This window comes from Bidens hawaiensis, unplaced genomic scaffold (assembly GCF_021521415.1).
Source record: "Bidens hawaiensis isolate Kalapana, Puna unplaced genomic scaffold, B.hawaiensis_p1.1 tig00029145_1, whole genome shotgun sequence".
NCBI lineage: Eukaryota > Viridiplantae > Streptophyta > Magnoliopsida > Asterales > Asteraceae > Bidens > Bidens hawaiensis.
Genome location: NW_027494808.1, coordinates 60,251 through 79,884, shown reverse-complemented (window position 1 = coordinate 79,884; position 19,634 = coordinate 60,251). Strand labels below are relative to the sequence as shown.

At 37.5% G+C, this 19,634-nt stretch overlaps 1 pseudogene; it reads left to right on the top strand.

The window, feature by feature from the left end:
• LOC143578327 (putative LRR receptor-like serine/threonine-protein kinase At1g07650) overlaps positions 1 to 18,888 on the top strand; it is a 28,283-nt pseudogene extending 9,395 nt beyond the window's left edge.
• Positions 18,889 to 19,634: the final 746 nt, after the last annotated feature.

Below are 19,634 nucleotides of genomic sequence, written 5' to 3'. Positions count from 1 at the left end.
GTAGCCCTACTTTAGCGTCGGATTTACTCATAAACACAGTCCTTCAAATCAGAGTTTATTAAAACTTTTCGCGGAATATAAAACATCAATCATTTGTTACAAAACATTAAATCTTTTCTTTGATACCATAACACAAAACTTTATATTCAAAACATCTTTACTTCTTTCTTCAGATGCCAGCCGTTCAATCCATGCCATGCGTCATCCTCTTGCTAGCTATGTAATCGGCTCACCTGCGTGCATACTAAAAGTCAGCTACGCTGAGTGAGTTCTAGTTAATCAGGCAACATACAATCTATTCCCATATATTACTTCCCGTATCCGAAGACACATATTACTACCTTAACCTTGTATAAATATCCATAGGAGGATCGTCACGTAATATCTATTAAAAGAACCATTACCATTACCCTACCATATATAATTTCCATAGGAGGAACACTATACTATCCATAGAAGGAACACTTTACCTTCCATAAAAGGAACACTATACCTTCCATAAAAGGAACACTATACCTTCCATAAAAGGAACACTATACATTCCATAAAAGGAACACTATACCTTCCATAAAAGGAACACTATACTTTATTATTTAATATCCATGTAAGGAGCTAGTCACTTCCCTTGACGATACGTGCAATATCCGAAGATCGTTCACGTACCGTCAGGCAATCATTCATATATTTCACATTATCCATATAAGGCATACACTTATCTCTTAGGATAAGTGTATTAACAAACATATTGAGTATGCACACAGCCCCGAAAACGTAACACATAAATGGGGCTAGAAACTCACCTGAATTCTGCTTCTTTTTCTGATAGCTGTAAATCCCTTCTCTAACTGAGCTCGGCTGACTGTACAAGTTACACGTATCAATACTCGTCTGATCTAATCTGGTGGCCTAGTATTAGCTTACTTTAACTTATCGCTTTTTAATTTAATTTCTAATCAAACTTAGCTCTAGGCGAAGTTAACCTTAGGCGAACTTAGCTGTAGGCGAAGTTACCAGCTAGGCGAACTTAGCTTTACAGCGAAGTTTCCATCAGGCGAACTTGGCTTCAGGCGAAGTTGTCATCAGGCGAACTTGGCCTCGGGCGAAGTTACCAGTTAGGCGAACTTAACTTTACAGCGAAGTTGCCATTAGGCGAACTTAGCTTGCAGGCGAAGTTCATCAGGCGAACTTAGCTTGCAGGCGAAGTTCATCTCGTTGAAGGCGAAGTTGCCCAGATGCAGGCGAAGTTACCCAGACAGCCGCTGTTCGGTTTCTTTCCAGCATTTTGAGCGTTTTTAACACCCTTTCTATGGTTCAATATCACCCACTACGCTTCCCGACCATCTTCGGTCGCTTATACACTAAAAAGCTTTGATCTTTAAACCTTAAAGGTCAAGAATCATACCTTTTTGAGCTTGTTTGGATCTTGTTTAACTTGTTAACACAACTAATCGCTCTCTCTCGGACCTGCCCGATTCTTCCCTTGGCTCAGCCGGTTCCGGCGAAGTTAGTGGGTATGTGTGTGTTAGGGAGTTTGGTGAAATATGAAAGATATTTTGGGGTTTATGGGATATTTATATCCCTGAAATCCCATGGACCTAAGGCCCATTCTTATTTAACCCATCTCTATTAATCCAAATCCATAACCAACGTCCATTACCCGACACTAGCCCGACCCATACCAACTCCTATTCTTTTATTTATTTCCTGATAACCCGAGTAAACTTTCCCTCTATTATTAAGTAATATAATTAATATTATCTTGAAATTTCGGGATGTTACAAGTCTTCCCTCCTTAAAGAGGTTTCGTCCCCGAAACCTAACTTATTCCCTATAAAAGGAAAACTTCTTATATTTACACGCTTTATTGAATCGCCTTCGTTTTCTGAGTTACCCTTCTTACTTCCGACTTTGCAGTTATCGAATGGTGGTCACGTGTATTAGCTATTTAAGGTAGCTTGTCCATGAGGCCCTCAATGTACCAAGTCTCGTTTCGATCTTTAAGAGGCTTTGTCTTATATCATATTAATGCTAAAGCCTAAGTCGACACTCTATCACAACACGTCAATTTATCATGACTAACATGCATTCAGACAATTCGTACCATAATTAATAAACACCAGTCTAAATTTCAACATAAAACAACACGCATCGAGTCATCAATAAGTTACACATAGATTTAATACTTATGGCTAGCATCTAGCCTTCTTGAATGTCTTCTCTAAGCATACGGAGGAATCTGTTAAACCTCAAGCACTCTTCTCTCCTTCATGTCCTCCCTTTGGCTTCTTGCAATCCCTTGCTAGGTGCCCACGTCCTCCACAGTTGTGACACCTATGGTAATCATTACATTCCCAAGAGGAATGTCCTGCTCTTCCACACCTGTAGCAAACACCTAATCCCTTTCTGCACTCTCCGGGGTGTCTCTTCCCACATTTTTCACAAGCAGTGAACCCCTCTTGCCTTGCCTTCTTTTTGCGTGGATCCACCTCATTGGCTTCCTCAGTTTCTGGGGTTGGGTTCTTTTTCTTCGGTTCCATCTTCTCCCCTTCACAGTTGGCAAGGTCCTCATAAATCATCTCGGCCAATTCCACGGCCGAGTCAAATGTTGCGGGCTTACTAGACTTAACCAAAGTGCAAACATTCCGTGGAAGTCCCCTTATGTAACAATTGATCCTTTTAGCTTCGGTGTTCACCATGTCAGGTACCAACCTAGACATGCGGTTGAATTCAGTAGTATACTCCCGTTGTGTCATCTCTCCCGCTTTCAAATTCAGAAACTTCATCTCCACTCTTTCAACTTCTGTATCAGCGCAGAACCTCTTCATCACCATGTCCTTTAGATCATTCCAACTCATCGCCTTGATCTCTTCACGGGTCTTCCTCTACTCCACACTCTCCCACCAATACATAGCCTCATCTTCAAAAGATTGAGTGGCATAACCGACAGCTTGGTCAGGACGGCACTCGCTAATGCGGATAACCTTATCCATGGCGGTTATCCACTGAAGAGTAGCGATTGCGTCTCCTAAACCAGTCAGCTTAGGCGGGTCACAACCTTTGAAGGACTTATAGTTGCAACCGCCTCGGCCCCTCTTCCTATCCTCATCTTTCACAGACTTTACCTCACTCGAGTCACCCCTTTCCCTCTCGTCATCCTTTCTATTATTACCACCTGCCCCTTCAACGGTTCGTTCACGGCTTCCAGCAGATCCTTCGGGATTCAGGTTCTTCACAGCAGCAACTACAGCTTGAACAATGGCTGCTTGAACCGCAGGGCTAAGTTGAACTTCTTCGTTGTTGTTCTGGTCTCCTCCAGCGGCGCTCCCTTCATCTTCGGTGTGGGAAACTTCTTCTACCGAGGGTTGCCGGACAAGACGAGGCCTGCCACGACGTCCAGTGCGACCCCCAGTTCCCACAACTTCTCCAGCTCCAGCCATCAGTATTCTTAAAGGGACAACACAAACATCATCACTCAAGGAACTATTTAGTACAAGGATAGCAAGGCTAACAGGTAATAACAGTGGCCAGCTGTGACTAGCTGATCACGTTGCTTTCCGTGTCCTATTCGCTTCCCTTTATGAGTCAATTTGTGCTGGTTCTACTTAAGCAGTTAGTCAAATCAAACAATCAATTACTTCTATCCTTATCGTTCACGTATCTTTTCTTTCTCATTAACATATATCATTTAATCATACACCTTACCTTTACTGATTTTTGCTTGAGCGACACATGGCATTCTTGAACTGGCATCTTCTTTCTTTTCTTACTTAAATCCCATTCTCTGTTCGAGTCTAAGCATGTAGGATGCTTAAATCTCTCGAACTTATGCTCTGATACCAACTTGTAAGGCCCCGAACCCGGTAGCCCTACTTTAGCGTCGGATTTACTCATAAACACAGTCCTTCAAATCAGAGTTTATTAAAACTTTTCGCGGAATATAAAACATCAATCATTTGTTACAAAACATTAAATCTTTTCTTTGATACCATAACACAAAACTTTATATTCAAAACATCTTTACTTCTTTCTTCAGATGCCAGCCGTTCAATCCATGCCATGCGTCATCCTCTTGCTAGCTATGTAATCGGCTCACCTGCGTGCATACTAAAAGTCAGCTACGCTGAGTGAGTTCTAGTTAATCAGGCAACATACAATCTATTCCCATATATTACTTCCCGTATCCGAAGACACATATTACTACCTTAACCTTGTATAAATATCCATAGGAGGATCGTCACGTAATATCTATTAAAAGAACCATTACCATTACCCTACCATATATAATTTCCATAGGAGGAACACTATACTATCCATAGAAGGAACACTTTACTATCCATATAAGGAACACTATACCTTCCATAAAAGGAACACTATACCTTCCATAAAAGGAACACTATACCTTCCATAAAAGGAACACTATACCTTCCATATAAGGAACACTATACTTTATTATTTAATATCCATGTAAGGAGCTAGTCACTTCCCTTGACGATACGTGCAATATCCGAAGATCGTTCACGTACCGTCAGGCAATCATTCATATATTTCACATTATCCATATAAGGCATACACTTATCTCTTAGGATAAGTGTATTAACAAACATATTGAGTATGCACACAGCCCCGAAAACGTAACACATAAATGGGGCTAGAAACTCACCTGAATTCTGCTTCTTTTTCTGATAGCTGTAAATCCCTTCTCTAACTGAGCTCGGCTGACTGTACAAGTTACACGTATCAATACTCGTCTGATCTAATCTGGTGGCCTAGTATTAGCTTACTTTAACTTATCGCTTTTTAATTTATTTTCTAATCAAACTTAGCTCTAGGCGAAGTTAACCTTAGGCGAACTTAGCTGTAGGCGAAGTTACCAGCTAGGCGAACTTAGCTTTACAGCGAAGTTGCCATCAGGCGAACTTGGCTTCAGGCGAAGTTGTCATCAGGCGAACTTGGCCTCAGGCGAAGTTACCAGTTAGGCGAACTTAACTTTACAGCGAAGTTGCCATTAGGCGAACTTAGCTTTCAGGCGAAATTCATCAGGCGAACTTAGCTTGCAGGCGAAGTTCATCTCGTTGAAGGCGAAGTTGCCCAGATGCAGGCGAAGTTACCCAGACAGCAGCTGTTCGGTTTCTTTCCAGCATTTTGAGCGTTTTTAACACCCTTGCTATGGTTCAATATCACCCACTACGCTTCCCGACCATCTTCGGTCGCTTATACACTAAAAAGCTTGGATCTTTAAACCTTAAAGGTCAAGAATCATACCTTTTTGAGCTTGTTTGGATCTTGTTTAACTTGTTAACACAACTAATCGCTCTCTCTCGGACCTGCCCGATTCTTCCCTTGGCTCAGCCGGTTCCGGCGAAGTTAGTGGGTATGTGTGTGTTAGGGAGTTTGGTGAAATATGAAAGATATTTTGGGGTTTATGGGATATTTATATCCCTGAAATCCCATGGACCTAAGGCCCATTCTTATTTAACCCATCTCTATTAATCCAAATCCATAACCAACGTCCATTACCCGACACTAGCCCGACCCATACCAACTCCTATTCTTTTATTTATTTCCTGATAACCCGAGTAAACTTTCCCTCTATTATTAAGTAATATAATTAATATTATCTTGAAATTTCGGGATGTTACAAAATTACACAGCCGCTGCACGAAATGTTCTTGACAAGCATAAGGATGACTCGGCTGAGGTCTCCTGTGTTATGCTAGCCACCATGACTTCTGAGCTTGCTAAAGGCTTGGAAGACTTTGGTGCCTATGAGATGCTTGAGCAACTCAAGGGCATGTTCCAGAAACAAGCCCGTCAAGAACGTTTCGACACCATGAAACAACTCATCAGTTGCAAAATGGCAGAGGGGTCTCCCGTTAGTGCTCATGTTCTAAAGATGAAGGGGCACATCGATCAGCTCAAGAAACTTGATTATCCCATGCCCGATGAAATGGCATCGGATTTCATTCTCAACTCTCTCCCCAACTCATACGACCAGTTCGTAATGAATTTCAACATGAATGGTTGGGTGAAGACAGTGCCGGAGCTTCATAACATGCTCAAAACGGCTGAGATGAACATTCCTTCTAGGACCAATCAAGTTCTGATGATACGATTTGCTGGTGTCAAGAAGCCAAAACCAAAGAATCGGGGTTTTAAGGGAAAAGGCAAGAAGAAAGTTACTGTTGCTGCCCATGTTGCCACCAACACTAACAAGGTGGTTGCAAAGAAAAAGCCGCCGCCCTTTGAGGAGCGCAAGTGCTTCAAATGCAACCAAATGGGGCACTGGATGAGAAACTGCCCCGAGCACCTTGCTGAGATCAGAAAGAAGAGAGCCAATGGTGAAGGCTCTTCTGGAGGTATTTCCATATACGTTATTGAACTTTTCACTGTCTCTAGCAACACATGGGTATTTGATACCGGATGTGGTTACCACATCGTTAATGTCTTGCAGGAGCCTGAGAAGTGGAGGAAACTGAATAAAGGCAGCATGGAACTCATCGTTGGAGATGGGAAGAGAGTACCAGTTCTGGCAACTGGAGTATTTCATTTTACTTGTCCATCTGGCCTAGTTTTTCCTTTAAATAATTGTTTGTATGCTCCTGGCTTGACCAGAAACATCATTTCAGTTTCGTTGTTATTTGAACAAGGATTTAAGTATGTTCTTAATGGCATGGCTATTTCTGCTTACTTAAATGATATCTTTTATTTTGAGGCTAAACCTCGAAATGGTATTTATGAGATTGATGTTCAACCTGACAATAACGTATATCATCTTTCAAAACGTAACAAGACTAGTGTCAATGATACTTTTCTATGGCATTGCCGACTTGGCCACATAAGCAAGGCAAGAGTTAAAAGGATCCAATCCGAAGGTATTCTTGACTACACAGGACCGGACTCTTTTAACACTTGTGAATCTTGCTTAGCTGGCAAACTCGCCAAAGACTCCTTCACTAATAAAAGTGAACGAGCAAGTGATCTGTTAGGACTCATACATACTGATGTATGTGGACCTTTCAGAACCATGACTAGAAACCATGAAAGATACTTCGTTTCTTTTATCGACGATTATAGTCGATACGCTTATGTGTATCTTATGAAACACAAGCACGAAACTTTTGAAAAGTTCAAAGAGTTTCAAAGCGAAGTGGAAAAACAACTTGATAAAACCATTAAGATACTTCGATCAGATCGAGGTGGAGAGTATCTCAGCACAGAGTTCATCACTCATCTAAAAGAGCATGGAATTGTTTCACAGCTCACTCCACCTGGCACACCCCAACTTAATGGCGTGAGCGAGAGGAGAAATCGAACTTTGCTAAACATGGTTCGATCGATGATGTGTAGAACTAACTTGCCTCACTCCTTTTGGGGTTACGCCCTTATGACCGCCGCCCGCATTATCAATCTAGCTCCAACTAAGAAGATAGACAAAACACCATATGAGATATGACATAAGGGAAAGAAACCCAAATTGTCTTATCTTAGAGTATGGGGATGTGATGCATATATCACAAGTGAGTCTGATGACAAACTTGATCCCCACGGCGAAAAAGTTATTTTCGTCGGATACTACTGCAAGAGCGGTTATTACTTCTTTCATCCTGATACAAATACGATTTCTGTCAGGAGGAAGGGCTACTTCCTTGAAGAAGAATTTCTTAGTCAAGGAACTAGAAGTAACATTGTCGATCTTGAAGAAATTCAAGAACCACAACCAACTGCTGAGGAAGTTGGAGAGTCTGATCAACAAGTTGTTGTTGCTGATACATCAGACGTGAACGCAAGCGTTCGCAGAAGTAGTAGGACTCCCGTACCAAATTCTAGATACTTATGTCATCTAGATGGTGCCGAAGTCTTATTAGTAGCCGAATCTGGGGACGAGCCTACTAACTACAAGTCTGCTATCTTGGATCCGGAATCCAAGAAATGGCAAGATGCCATGAATGCTGAGATGCAGTCCATGCATGATAACCAAGTTTGGAACTTGGTTGAGCTACCCCCCGATTGTCGGGCAGTAGGGAGCAAATGGATTTTCAAGAAGAAAACCGACATGCATGGAAATGTGCAAACCTACAAAGCACGGCTAGTCGCGAAAGGTTTCACTCAAACTCAAGGTGTTGACTATGATGAAACTTTTTCTCCCGTTGCTATGACTAAGTCAATTAGGATATTGCTTGCCATTGCTGCATACTATGATTATGAGATATGGCAAATGGATGTCAAAACCGCTTTCCTTAATGGACATCTTTCTGAAGATGTCTATATGGTTCAGCCCGAAGGTTTTGTCGATCCAAAATATCCTAATAAGGTTTGCAAATTGAACAAGTCCATTTATGGACTTAAGCAGGCATCTCGAAGCTGGAATCTTCACTTTGATGAGAAAATCAAAGAGTTTGGTTTTGTCAAAAACGAAGATGAACCTTGTGTTTACAAAAAGGCCAGTGGGAGCACTATATCATTCCTCATCTTGTATGTGGATGATATACTGATCATTGGAAACGACATTCCTATGCTTAAACAAGTTAAGCTATGGTTGGAATCTTGTTTTGCAATGAAAGATCTTGGAGAAGCCGCTTATATTCTGGGAATAAAGATCTATAGAGATAGATCTAAGCGGATTCTAGGGCTTAGTCAAAGTACTTACATAGACAAAGTGATGGCACACTTCTCAATGGAAAACTCCAAGAAAGGAGCTGTTCCAATGACTAAGGGAACCATGTTGAGCAAATCGCAATCTCCGGCAACGGACATTGAATCTAAACGTATGCAAGCAATTCCATATGCTTCTGCGGTTGGCTCTATCATGTATGCTATGTTATGTACTAGACCTGACGTCTCGTATGCCTTGAGCATGACCAGTCGTTTTCAACAGAGTCCTGGCATTGCCCATTGGACTGCTGTGAAGAACATTCTAAGGTACTTGAATAGGACCAAAGACATGTTCTTGGTGTTTGGAGGAGTGGAAGAGGAGCTCACTGTAAAGTGTTACACTGATGCTAGCTTCCAGACTGACCGAGATGATTCTTGCTCACAGTCGGGTTTCGTTTTCACTCTCAATGGAGGAGCTATTTATTGGAAGAGCTCCAAGCAGAGTGTAGTAGCGGATTCTACCACCGAATCCGAATATATAGCCGCATCTGATGCTGCTAAAGGAGGCTGCTTGGATGAAGAAGTTCATCACCGATCTCGATGTGGTTCCGAGTATTCACAAACCAATCGAGATATTCTGTGATAACACAGGTGCTATTGCTCAAGCCAAAGAGCCAAGGTCTCATCACAGAACCAAGCACATTCTAAGGAAGTTTCATCTTATTCGGGAAATATTGGAACGAGGTGACATCGTGATAAGCAAAGTAGACACAGATCAAAATCTAGCCGACCCGTTCACTAAGCCAATGACTCAAGACAAACATGATCAGCATAGAGATGCTATCGGGCTTAGACTTGCTAGTGATTTATTTTGATTTAATATTTGGATGTATGAACGTTTTATCAGTTGTACTTTTCTGTTCACTTTTGATTTAATGGTTAAATGCAAACGTTGAATGATACAACTGTGTTCATTTTAATACGTTTATTCCGTGAATATTGTATTCTAAATTATCCGTAGTCGGTCAGACTCGTGGGAGCGATTCTGAATTAAGACTATTCTGACTTTGGACTAAAGTAGTTGACTTCCAAACTCACAGACCTCATTATGAATGACGTTGGATGTAACTCGCATCAAATCATCTTCATGGATCTTAATCATAAGATGTTTTGATAATAGTATGCTCATTTAGTATCCTTAGACCTGAGATACATATTTTTAAACTTTCGTTTACCGAGGAATATTCTTTGATCATGTCAACCGCTGTTGCGTAACTGCCAGCCATAAAGGCATTGGTTGGGAATGTTCTGGAGTTCAGTGGGAGTTGTATGTAGTCAAGATGAGATTCTGTACTCTTACATTTAAATGTAACAGTTAGACATATTGGCGCCCTGGTTGATTCAAACTGGTAAAGTGTGAGGCGTCACCCAAACTAACTGTGTGTTTGATTGGACCACTTTGACTCTATATCGAGAATTACAATAATTGAACGCTATATGAGAATGATATGATCCATGTCTCATAGTTCATTTAATGTCTTATACAGAAAGGATAGATGACAACGATTACTATAAATTCATTGTCTTGCAATATGGTATTCCAAGATACTTTGGTTATGGATTTAAAATGTCATATTCGGTTGGGACAGCTATGTGTAGCTAGAACGCCTTTGACTGTCAGCGTTGTGATACTTGACCCAAATACGTCCAAGTGGGAGACTGTTGGATTTTATGGACGTTTCGGGTCAAGCCAACGTGACTGACCCGAACGTGACCCGGACTGAGTTACACCGGGGGAGAGGAGATAAAGGCCTATTTAAATGTTAATTAGGCCGACACAATTAATTAGATTGACAGGATTATGGACTAGGCTTGGTTTTGTTAATTGGGCTCAAGCCCAATTGGTTAACTTGGTTAAACCCTACTAATAATACTATATATATAATAAGATATTATTATTTGAAATAAAACTTTAACAAAACTTATAAAACCCTAGCTGCCATAAGAATCTGGCGCCGAATTCCGGCGAACCGGTTTTCCGGCGAACCGGTTTTCCGGCGAAATCATTCCGGCCGCCACACATCATACCCGGCCACCACTATTGCTCTCTGGTCACCGCAAGATCCACCGCAGCTCCATATTAGCTCCGGTGTAACCGAGATCTGAAATCTCGGTTTTCCGGCGACCTAGTTCTTCTTCTCCAGCGAGCCACGTTTTTCCGGCGAACAAGATTTTGGGAGCTTTTGCTGCTATTCACTGTTGTGTTGCTGTCCTATTATTGTCCTGACTCTGTTTAGCTGCTGTCCGCCACAAGACTTGCCGCCGCCGTGTGTCTGCCGTCGCCGGATTAAACCCGCCGCCGCCGTGAACCACTGTAGCGCCGAATCTGTTGTCGGATCTTGGATTGTGTCATCCTAGCATCTCTCGTCAACCCTCGGTGTCTTCCCGGTTTGTGTATAACCGAGGTATATCGAAAACACCCTATGGTTGATTATTATTTATGTTACTCGTGCTCGTACGCGTTTGTAATCGGATCCGGTTTCAGGTTTCATTTTGGTTCATTTTAACTCGTTATATCCGCTGCGTTTTATGACTCGTTCATATACTCGTTTATTAATAATGTTTAATAACTATTGAAACGATTCTTTTAACTAAAATGGGTTCAAATATAATAACTGTTTTCGTTCCGAACCACCGTAGTAATCCCTACAATAGTAAGATTTTCTACAGCCAGTATGTTACGGGTCGGAGCAGTGAGACGGGTCGAAGCCATTCAAAAGCCAACTTGGAATAAAACATGTGCATGCATGAATGAAATTAGTTGCAACTTATCTTTGATTTAGTATTTGATTTTTGCATAAATAAAGGAGATCATGGGAATGCCCTCATCTCCGGTAACGTTTATTTTCCACATTGTTAGGAATTAGTTTGACTTTTCATTTTTGTTTCCTTTAAAATTGTAATCGTTTGATTGGAAGAATAAACAGAAAATTTGCCTCAAGTATCCTCCCTTTATTCCTTCTAGATTTCCTTCTGTTTTCTTGGCTATTGAATCAATCGTTAGACCCACCTAACACAGTACTTATATAGCAATTTTTTATTATTTGTTTAGAGCATTTTTTTGGTGGTAACAAATTTTTCTTATTTTTTTCCCTTTATTAAGTAACCTGACCTCACTAATTTGGAAACATCTCCTTAAACAAACTGCACTATATTTTATTAACAATTATTTTATTGACATTAAGGATTCATTAAATTTACATCATATATATTTTATTGATGCAGAGACCTCAGTTTCAACAATTTGAGTGGCCAGATTCCATCATATTTTTCCCAACTAGGAAATGTGGATTACATGTACGTGTGTGTGTATATATATATATATATGTGTGTGTGTGAAGTTGTCTTAAACAATACTAATATCTTGTCTTCTAAATTTGCAAATATGATCGATCGGTTGGTGATTACTGTTTTATAGTTATTTCTGTTTTACAGTTATTTGACAGAAAATAATCTTACTGGACCTATGCCAGAATGGGTCACCAAGGAAGTGTAAGGATAATCTTTCTCATGCAGTTATCATTTCACAGCACTACATCATCATTTGTTTAGAAATTAACCATGCATGTGGTTGAATGAAAATAATGTGATACTACTCAACTAATTAAAATAATAAAATTCTGGTAGTAATAGAGGATTGTTCGATCTCCTGTATATGCAGGGATATTTCGTACAACAAGTTTACTTGGGATGCTGCTTCGGGTCCTAGAAGGTGTGAACAAGGGGCAACGTAAGTTTGTTTAATTTCTTCCTCGTTACAAAACACGTCATATGTTTGTTTATGGTTAATGTAAACAAACTTTTCACTATTTGAATCAAAAACATGGTGGAGAGCTATTCTTCGTCTACAAATAAACAGTAAGACACATGACCCTAACCTCATTTAAGGTTGCATTGTCGCAACCAATCACATCAAAATTTTATTATTTTTTTTACCCATTTATAGACACGATCACGTTTAATTTATACAAAGTATTCTGAATTTCAAAATAAAGCTGCAACATGAATGAGTAGTAAAAAAACACATTTAACACCTTAAATTTGTTCTTAGTATAAAAAAATATCAAATTTACGTTTACATTAGACGTTAAAACTATATATTTAACTCAAAAAAGGTTCAGTAGCATACCAATTATACCATGAAATCACTTATGCTTTATATACATGCCATTGTGATTCATATAGAACATATAACAAGATAACTTTTAACGAACCCTGGTTTCTTTTTATGAAGAATAAAAAAATTGAACCAGTTGCCCATTAAAATATTTCTATTTATTTAATTACTTTTATTGAATTCTGCCTAATTAAAAACTTTATTGTTAAAGTTTAACTAATCAAACAATGGGCGGAGTTCGAATAACAAGACCCAAAACCTTAAAAAGTGTAAGAACACATTGTGTTTAAAATTTTAGAAATGGCGTTTTAGATTCTTTTGGCAAGGTATTATATAGAAAAAATCTTATGTAACAATTTAAAGCGCAATGACAAATTTATTCTAGGGAGGAACTTTAAAACATCATAGTATCTTAAATAACTAGTGTATAAAAGATCATGCCTAGAATATATATTTTATTGTGTTACATTGTCACGTATGGGATTTCTCTATATACTGCCGATATGAAAACAAATCCAAAAATCATATCTGAAATTTTAAAACACAATGTCTACATTACATAGACTTCTTACATTTGTTAAGTATTTTAGGTCTTCTTATTTTAACCTATATTTTTTTCAAAAAGCTAGTTTTATCTCCAATTTAAGGAAACTACATTATAAAAGCACATTTTGTTATTTTAACAATAATCCAATTCATTAAATGTTTAACCTAAATACTATACAAAAAATTGTCGATCAAATTATTGAAGCCGACCAATGAGCAACCTTAGACATGCGAGCTTCGTTTATGTCATTTTTGAATGTCAACGTGCTAGTATCAAGACATTGGACAAACCGAAAAATCGGGCCTCAGGCTATTAGAAATAACGAGTGAAAAAAAATGCTGACACCATTGAAAATCCTAGCTCCACCACCGGTAGGAGCTTTATTAAGACAGGACAGTTAGGCCTAATAAGTGTTTTGTAAGCATCACCACTAGACAATGACTTGTCTTCTTGTTTTTCTTATGTAGAAATAATATCAATCCATGTCTAAGGAAAGATTTCCCATGCATCAAGCCGTATGACCAACGTACGTAAAGTTGCTACATCACTACTTACAACTACACATTAACCTCATTTTATAATGTAATTAAAGATGCTATCCTACGTATCAGAAATCTGTTCTCTGCATATCAACTGTGGGGGCGAAGACGTAAATATCAATAACTTAACATACATTCATGACTCAGAGAAAAGAGATACATACAATGAGGAAGAAAATTGGGCGTTTAGTAGGACAGGACATTTTTTAGATGTCAGTACTCCTAAACCCTATATTGTTCGCAACACCACGATGCTCCAAAACGTATCCAGATTTTACACCGAATTATATACAACAGCACGCACGACTCCTGTTTCTCTTACTTATTATGGATTGTGTCTTATGAATGGGAACTATACCATCAAACTTCACTTTGTAGAGATTGATTTGACGAATGATAGCATTGGGAAGCGTATATTCGACGTTTATGTGTAGGTAGCATACTTGGCTCCATTTTTTAAAATAATAATTGGGCAACGGCATAAAAGTGCAACCGACTTCGGTTCGATTTCTTAAACCACCAAAAGAAAACCATGAACTTTTCAACACGTAAAACTTTAAGGTAAGAAAAATAATAGTCCTTGTTACTGATTTCACGACGACATGTTGTTGGTAGAGATTTAAATATATATATATACACACATATGTATATATCTTTAATTTTTTAAAATACCATATTTTTCTAAAAACACAAAGTTTTCAATAGTATTCTGAAAACATGATTTTCGAAAATATGATATTTTAAGAATATTTGAAGCTGTCCTTAAATTAACTACCTAATATATCTTGTGTGGTGGCTTCATTGCAAAAATTAAAAAGTAAAAAAAGTAAACATGTTCAAAAGTTACTGCTACTGCAACATTTTGACTGGCAGCTGGTCAAATTGTCGTAAGAGTTGGTTACCTTAGTTATAACTTGGTAATTTAAATAATGCGCTGTAATAGGAATGTTAACATTTTCAGGGGGAGTTAAAACTGAAGAATTTTGATATATTAAAAGAGGCTGGAGGTATTGGTGTTGCAGTTATAAAGAGTTACCCGGTTATTGTTAATAAAAATACGATAAAGATTAAACTTTATTGGGCTGGTAAAGGCGCCAGAGGTGTTCTTGATGATGCAACCTTTGGTCCTATCATATCAGCTATTGCAATCGAGCCAGGTAAGTAATTCTTCACTTACCACATCTAGTTATCAAGCCCCAACTCGAGCTTTGTATGGGAATTTCATTTAGGATCGTCGTGCCTAAACGAGCCTTGCATCTGTATTTTAAGTTTTTTTCTATTTGTACTTCGATATATTAATTTTACATTGCACAACCGAGCTCGAGCCCAGTTTAGTTAAGCCAAGCGGGCTTGCCCGAGATGTGATATTAATAATCAATTTTAGGATTAGTGTTATTGTACGATCTGATGTTTTGAGTTAAATATTTCTTGATATAACAAGAGTGAGTTATCTAAAATATTGTGTGTTCTTATTTTGATTATTGTATGGTTCCTTTGAGACCAAGAAAGTAGAAGGTTAAATCGAACAAACACATGAAGATGAAGATTTTCTTTGTCAAATTTAGTACATCTTTTTAATCACGCCATTTATTTTTCTCACCTATTATAATCTGTAAATATGTCGATTTAACGTGTAAAAAACGTATAAATATGTTTTTGGTCATTTAGGTTCAGCCAGAATATGAACTAAATATGCTTCGACAAATCTTCTCAATGTTAAGCTAGATCGATTTAGTAAAACTCAAAAGTAAGGTGAAGAGAATATATTTCTAACATTTGCCTTGCCCCAAGCGTTGGTTTTGAGTGTAAATATTGCTTAAATGTGTAACTATTCACTCTCATCCAGCAAAAAGCAAAAGGTCAAAGGACTCCGCTACAAGAAACTTTTTTCGAGGAAACCTATACCGATGACCTGTCGACGGGATAGAAAATTCCAAATTTCTTGACTGGTCAATCACGGCGACATGTTGTTGGTAGAGATTTAAATATTATTCTATTCATTTTACTATGCCGATGACATATTGTCGGGATAAGTATTTAATTTTTTATTTAAAATATTACTTATCTTTTAATTAAAGAATAAAACATTTTCTTAAAAATGTTTTTTGTAATATTTATTCCGACGACATGTAGTGGGGAAAGATTTTAATTTTTCTTCGGGACGAGCTATATCGACAACACGTTTCCCGACTACATTTTGCCGGGACAGAAATTCGTTGTCCGGATAGGACACAATCGTTGCAGTGCTCCTTGACTCAAAAGTCTTAAAAGTCACTTCCTTACCTTGTATTATGCAGATTTCATGCCACCAAATTCTGGAAAAAAGAGTAATGCAAATGTTGGTTTAATAGTTGGAACGGTTTGTGGTGGAACTATTTTTGTAATTATAATCATTGTTATCTTGTGGAGAAAAGGATACATTATGAAGAAAAAAATGACAGATACAGGTAAATCTTTCAATAAACTTTTGTGGTTTTAATTTAAGAGTCATTTATTATACAACATTATTTGTTCAGCAGAGCTTCGAGGCATAGATCTACCAAAAGGTATTTTTACTCTAAAACAGATAAACGCTGCAACAAATAACTTCCATCCGTCTAACAAGCTTGGGGAGGGTGGTTTTGGTGCCGTTTACAAGGTAGTGTTTAATTGTCAATTGATGAAAACACAAGTCCATGAACATAACCTTTTATTATCTTGCGTTATCCATAAAACTTATGTTATGTAGGGTTTATTGGCGGACGGGACGCTTATTGCAGTAAAACAATTATCACCCAAGTCTAAACAAGGAGCCCATGAATTTGTCAATGAGATTGGCATGATTTCCGCACTAGAACACCCTAATCTTGTCAAACTTTATGGATGTTGTGTCGAAAAGAACCAAATGTCTTTGATTTATGAGTACATGTAAAATAATTGCCTATCTCGTGTCCTTTTCGGTGAGACTAATGCATTAATGAGCACAACAAAGATACCCGTGCGATGCGTTGTGCCAAACTAAACTATTGCATAAGGTTTGGTTGGGGGAGTTGGTTTAAAAATAAATTTACAATAAATATTTGGGTATATATAAAGGGGGTACGGTAAGTATAAATAGAGGCTAAGATGAACATGTTAAAACAAATTCAGGTTGATACATGTTTTGAGTTATAAGGAATACATTTTTTTTCCATTTTTTACATATATTATAAAGTATATTTATATGGGTTAGTCGATTTTCATACAAAACAATTTGTTTTTTAATTGTTCTTTTTCTTTTAAGTTTCAACAATTTTGGAGCAAAAAAGAAAATTCTTTTTTATTAAGTTAAACTTGTACCACTTATACTTAATAATTACGTCTTTAAACAATTTAGATTTAGTTCAATTTTATTTCTCGTCAACTTAAAAAATAAATGAATACCCAGTTGCTTTAATTTTATTTTTTTTAAATTTGAGTATAAATTTCATTAAACACAAAGTTGTATTGAAGATAGAGTATTTTATGGTATCGTAAGTTATACGCGTATTAACATCCTTTTGGCCATATCAGGAAATTATTTTGGGATTCTCATTTGGTATAGCAAGTGTCGGTACCGTAAAATATAAAAATGATACCGACCGAATTTTCGCTGCCTCACGCAAGGGATTTCAACTAGTTTGAATTGACATTTTTTTCTGATTAGTTTGAGATAAAACCCAACCCTCGAGTTTAAATTTTCACTTCTATTAATCCTCCAAATTATTGAAAAGAGAAACATCTTTTTCACTTTCATCTAGAAACCAGTACTGATAAACTTGATTAAATTCTACAGGAGCAAACAACAAAGAAAAATTAACGTGGGATGTGAGGGTAAGCATATGCATAGGGATAGCTCGAGGCTTAGTTTATCTCCACGAAGAATTAGATCTTAGCATCATCCATAGAGATATAAAGGCTAGCAATGTTTAGCTTGATAAAAATTTCAATGCAAAAATATCTGACGGATATAAAGGCTAGCAATGTTTAGCTTGATAAAAATTTCAATGCAAAAATATCTGACTTCGGTTTAGCAAAACTTAATGATGACGAGAACGCCCATGTCATTACCCGAGTTGCGGGAACAATGTATGTTTCTCTAATTGTTAATATTCACATAGAAACTGGTTAGAATTGAAATATTTAAATCTTTAGTATGGGACGAGCCAGGTCAAGTTAAGTTTACCATAAAGGATTTATCCATTTTGTTAAAAACTATAATTAGCTAATGTGTACATATTGTTTTTTAAAAACATAAATCATGTATAATTGTATATAACTATCTAATCTTGGAATAAAAACAAGGATCATTTGGATTAAAATAAGTAACATATACAACTATCAAATCTTGGAATAGAACCTATTTATTAGATATAATTATTATTATATATATTAAAAGGTAACTACTAAAGTTTACTTTTAATATTTGGCCAACAAAGTTTTATATTTTAGGTGTTTTTTTTACCTTTTAATAGTTTAACTTAAAACTATGGTCATGACGTTTGATTAATTTAATTTTAATTTGTTTTTCTTTTTTATTTAGAGGTTATATGGCTTCGGAATATGCTATGTGTGGTTGCTTGACTTCCAAAGTAGATGTTTATAGCTTTGGAATATATTACTAGAAATTGTTAGTGGGAAAGGTAACGACTATCAAAAGCTTTGTGGTGAAGAATTTTGCTTCCTTCCTGATTGGGTGAGCAAAACCCACGTAATTTGGATATGATAATTGCAGTTTTGTGTTAAAATTGTCTACTTCTGGTTTCTAGAATTGTAGGGATAAGTTTGGTACTCTGCTGATCCCAGTCTCTTATTTTTAAAAACTCGGTACAAAAATTGCTCGGTTCAGTACCGATACCATAGGAAAAACTTTCGGTAAATATCGGTACCAAACCAATCCCGACACCTCAAATAGTTTGTATATAAATGTTACCTACAGTACCTGTTTCGAATACCGGTACCCGATAACATTTGCTAATCCCTATTCTAGATACCCAAATTTTGCTTATGATTCTAACTATCATATGGTTTAGGTTTAAAGCTTATGATTCAAAATTATAAGTTTTTATATTTTGATTTTTGAGAATGCGGCTTGGTAATGATTAAGATAGTTTTTAACCATGTCTTGTAATTTTTTCTTTGAGTTATAAGAATGAATGAGATAGAGGGGTTAGGATATAATAGAGGGCTGTTTCTTTAATATTTCTTACTACCCGTATGGCATGTTGTTGGTGTTTTTAGAAAATCCCTTTGAAAATCAACATTTTTATCTCGAATTAGTTAAAACTATAACATTTGTTTTGTTAATTTTGTAGGCACTTCTTTCGCGACCATTAGGATGTTTATTAGAATTGGTTGATCCAGACTATTGGGTTTAATACGGGTGTAGCCCCGGCCCGTTTTGGGTTGGGCAGTTGAAGACTAGAAGGGTTGAATGGGCTGGCCACTCACTCAACTTTAGTGGACCGTTTTATATTATTTCTTGTAACTTATGTAGAAAGAAATAAACCCTAGTTAGCCTCCCTATATAAACAATGTTGTATCTTGTAATTTCTTGAGCACCTCAATAAAAGAAGAGACCCTGTTCGTTGCCCGTGGACGTAGGTTACACACCGTGACCGAACCACGTAAATCCCGTGTTCGTATCTCTTTCTCTCTGCTTTACGATTATTATTATTATTGTTTGTTTGAAGTTGTATGTTCGTAACCCACTGCCGCCATAGAATTATTATATATTACAAGATTGTAAGTTGGGATTTGTGCTTGCAAAAGAATTCCACTG